Below are 4,873 nucleotides of genomic sequence, written 5' to 3'. Positions count from 1 at the left end.
AACTGATGATGTGCCCTGTAAATTTTCACTCAATCCACAATAAAAACCTTAAGTTGAAGAAGAAGAAGAAGAAAGAAGAAGAAGAGGAGGAGGAGGAGGAGGAGGAGGAGAAGAAGAAGTCTGAGAGGCAAGATTAAGACTGTAGGGTGGATGGGGTGAGATTTTCTAAGGAAATTCTCCCAGGACAGTCCTTGCTACCCTAAATAATGAGCAAGTGCATTGTCATGATGGCTTTTTTTCTCACCAATACAGTTTTCAATTTGCTTAAAACTTCATCCTCATGACATCATCCCCATGGTCACACTGTATCCTTCAAAAAAATCTACCAAGATTACCCCTTTGGAGACTTGGGAACTCCTCAACCCATGGACACTGACCTAGCCACTGGAGGCTAGAGCTGAGAGTGAAGTAAGTGTCCAGCTGATATAAAGTGGGGGGAGGTGCACAGGAACACCCAAACTTACAGCTTTGACCTAGACTGGATGACTTGCTGATCAGAACTGGACTAGAGGAAGAAAAAGAAATTTGATACAGGAAGCAAGTATAAATTACTACAATTTGGTGAACTTGACCTTTGCTTATGGATGTAGTTGCTCAAAATACCAACTGAGAGGGAAGGAGTCTTCATACCAAGGATCAAACCTGTCCTCTCAGTACATAGGGTTGATAGAGACAGGCAAGTTAGACATTAGCTACCTAAAAATGGGGGAGTGGGGCCTATAACTGCACGAAGTGGCTTGTTTACAAATGTTCAAGAGAAGTTTAGTTTCCAAATGAGGGGAAGTTAGTATCCCCACTGAATAGTTTTCATCTTGTCAAGATGGGTCTGCTGAAAGGAGATGGGGATAGGATTCTTATCATTCAAGAGTGAGTAATTGTTATCATGACTAGAGTCCTGGTGTGGGGCTGTGGGCTAATGCATCAGACTGCAAAGTCGTTTGAACTGCAAAGTCGGTGGCTCAAGCTCACCAGCTGCTCTTTGGAATCCTGTTGCTGTGCGTTGGAGTCGACTCGACGGCACTTAACAACAACAACAATTGGGATTGCCACAAATGTAAAAGTTGCAGAGATTTAACAAAAAGGTGGTCGTAGTTAAGCTTACATTCCAGAAACAGAAGACCCTAGTACCATGAAGAGGGAAGAGCATGAGCAGAGCTGGGATCCTAACCAGAGAAGTAGCCACACCAAGAGACGGAGGAAGAGATGATGACATGGAGAGATAGAGCAGCTGAGAACTCTAGATTCACAAAACGAGAAAGGCGGTGTGCTGACAGCCAGGAGGCTGACTTGCAAAATGTGCCCTTTGGTTGTTTAAACAATTATATATTCCTGTGTGTTTTGTGTACACCAAAAAAAAAAAAGAGAAAGAGAGAGAGAGGGATTTAAATTAAGAGATTCCCAAATGCCCTCCTTGTTTTCTCCCTCTCATCTTGGGATGGGGTGAATTTCTTTTATATATATATAATCAATATTTGTTTAACTATTTTATAAAATTTATTGAGTGCCTGGTAAGGCCTTTAAACATTCCTTGCATTACTTTTCATTGTTCTTAAGCGACATAAAAATAATTGTGCAATGTTCCTAATGTGTTTCCAGAAGCTGCATCCAAACTCAAATCTGTTGGAATGAATAACCCAACAAAATGCAATTTGGATCAGATCCTCATCCATGGACTTTGTGTGAAACAGGTCCTGTTCTTCTAGTGAAGGAACTGCAAAGTTCCCCACATGAGAGTCTGACCTAGTGTACTTACTGTATTTTACATGTGCTTATAAATTATTTGTAAAAAGAAAAAAAAAATGGAAAAGGAGGAAAAGAAGAAAAAAAGGTGTCTTAACATGGCTACTACAAATTACCTTAGAAACAAAGGTTGATGGTACAGCCGGTTAAGTAACAGTGAGTCTCCTGTCTGTGATCTGCCTGTTCCTATTGTTTCAGAACCATTTCCTGTACACTACTGAGCTAAGTTTATAACTTGAAATGTGAACTTTTTTTTTTTTTTTTTTAGGGTTAAGAACAAACTATAAATGTATAAAAAAAAAACAAAAAAAAATTTATGTTCCCTATTTTCAGACATGCTCGTAGTTTAGTTCTTAGATGCTTTGTATTTGAAAAACTTTAAAATTTGTTTAGCTTGTGCCACATTCACAGTCTTGGGATGTGTAGTAAATAAAGCATTCTTTAAAGCAATTTAAAGGCCTTAGTTCATTTTATTGATGTGTGAGTGCAAGTTTACAGAGCCAGTTTTCAACAGAGTTGAATTGTTGTGTTGTTGTTGAGTGCCATCGAGTCGGGTCCGACCCATAACGACCCTGTACAGGGTTTCCGAGGGTGTAAATCTTTATGGGAGTAGAAAGCCTCATCTTTATCCCGCGGAGCGGCTGGTAGTTTCGAACCGCTAACCTTAAGGTTCGCAGCCCGATTCGTAACCACTACGCTACCAGAACACATTTTATTTTCCTGACGTTGGCTGCAATCCCCTGAAATATAATGATAATCTTCCTGCTTTCTCCCTGGGTTCCCTGTTTCCACCCTTCCTTCTTCCCAACCCCTTCCTGAGTTCTGAGGCAGAAGCAGCCATTTGGTCTCGTGTGGTTGATTGTACTGAGAAGTATATTCCTGGTATTATTAATCACTTTATTGGCTTATCGTTTGGCTAAAAGTTGTTGCCTGGGAGTGGGTTCAGTTCCAGGTTCAAGTGGTGTCTAAGGAACATAGTCTCAGGGATTCTACCTGTCTCTTATCAGACCTGTAAACCTGGTCAAGACTTCATTTTAAATTGTTTTCTTTATACTGATTTTAAGGCAATTAAGACTTACAAAATGGAGGGGACTAATTCAGTATTTTCAGTTGGAGAAGCAGCTACGTTATTGTCATGTATTTGCTTTTGAAAGGCCATTGAGTACGAGCTATAGAGTTGAATTGCAACTTGTCAATATACCTAAAGCTTAAGCTCAGATGGTAGAAGGTTGAAGACTCAAACACTCCTCAGTATCTGCGTTAGAATAGGAAGGCACAAAGCTCATCACTGCTCTTAGTACTGAAGTTTGAGTCCTGTGTTCCTGGTAGCATTATACTCAGAACTCTAAATGGAGGCAGGTGGTGTGTTATTTGATGGTCTCATCAAAGAGCTAGGATGACCTTGATGTTGGTCATTGCACCTGAAACCAAAGCCTTTGTTTCTCCTTTCACAGTACATGGCAAGGTTAGAACATTTCCTTCTCTTTTTGCCAACAATCACCTCTAACTTTGGACAAATAATATTCTTACCCAAGGCCAATCAAAGAATTCAAGGGAAAAGTGGTGGGTTCTTCATGGAATGACGTCTACAAATTGCCTAACTTGCCTTTGCCTATGATTAAGACTGAGATTAAGAATTTACCTTCTTAATCTTGCGCCTCGAGGTCATCATGGCCTTCTGACCTGCATTTCTTAGAATTCTCACTTCCTGCTTCCACTTAAAAAGGATAAAAGCCTTTTTTAAAAAAAGCAGAATGGTGCTGAGAAACTTCCCAAGAAGACTATTAGGCAGTGTCTTTAAGGGCGGATGAGGTCTCCTAGGTCCTTCCTGTTCTAAGAGAAAAGCACCTTTAGAATTTGATTTTCCAGAATCAAATTAAAAAATAGAACATGTTAAAAAAAAGAAGAATCATCATGCAAAACATGCACCACGTCTCTACTAGGTGCCAGGCCTCATTCGAAGTGCACAAAACCCAACAGAATCTTGCCCTTGTGGCCACAGCTAAAATGAGCAGGTAACTAGTGTGCTGTGTCTGGACAAGTGCTGTGCTTATGTTCATAAGACGCTGGTTTCCACCATCTCAGTGGACCAGATACATAACTGACCATAGGTGAAGAACCAGGACTCAAACTTGCACTCAGAGCTCCAAGTCCCAGGTTCTTTCTAACAACATTGCCCCTGGGAATAGATATCACCTTGTGAAGTCCTGGTGTGGCGCTGGAGGTTAATGCGCCAGACTGCAAAGTCATTTGAACCAGTAGGCCAGCAGTTGAAGCTCACCAGTCACTCCTCAGAAACCCTACACAGGGTCGCTGTGGGTCGGAACCGACTCTATGGCACTGAACAGCAACAACAGTGTCATATTACCTAATAAGCAAGGTAAGCATGATTTTACTTGTGCTTACTTATCTGTCGTGGACAAGTTCACATTTTCACCACATCGAAGATTCTGCTTCTAGATTCACACTGGCAAAAGGAAAGGTGCTATTCCTAACACCCCTTCTTCTCTGGTTACCAGAGGTGTGGCCAGCTCCCACCCTCTTCCGGACCCTGCTCTCCAGGAGTTCAGAGCTACATGACTGAGAGACAGGCCGATGTGAGGTGGGGCTTGGTTGCGTGACTTTGGTGCCTGGATTCAGGGGTGATCTATTCCAGGCCTCCAGAACCCACAGAGCTACCAGACTAGCATTAATTTAGTAGAAATGCTCATAAGTAGCCACCTTGCCTCCAGCTGCCTGGTGGTCCTATCTGACACTGATACCAACTCTATTAAGGTTCTCCACGAACAGCTTCTAGATGGAGTGCCCTGAATATACCTACGCCTATGAGAACTCCAAGGAGCTCTGGTGGCATAGTGGTTACGAATTGGGCTGTGAACCCTAAGGTCAGCAGTTTGAAACTACCAGTTGTTCTGCGGGAGAAAGATGAGGCTTTCTGCTTCCGTAAAGATTTACAGCCATGGAAACCCTATACACAGGGTCTCTATGAGTTGGAACCGACTCCACAGCACATAACAACAACAACATGAGAACTCCATCTAGGCCCAGGAGCTCTGCTGTCACGTCTCTACCCCGTGAGCACTTTGGTTGGCAAGAGCGTTCGAGAATTTTCTCCTCTCTCAGAAAACAGCAG

Source organism: Chrysochloris asiatica, unplaced genomic scaffold (assembly GCF_000296735.1).
Source record: "Chrysochloris asiatica unplaced genomic scaffold, ChrAsi1.0 scaffold00230, whole genome shotgun sequence".
In the NCBI taxonomy this organism is placed as follows: domain Eukaryota; kingdom Metazoa; phylum Chordata; class Mammalia; order Afrosoricida; family Chrysochloridae; genus Chrysochloris; species Chrysochloris asiatica.
This window is presented reverse-complemented; position numbering follows the sequence as displayed.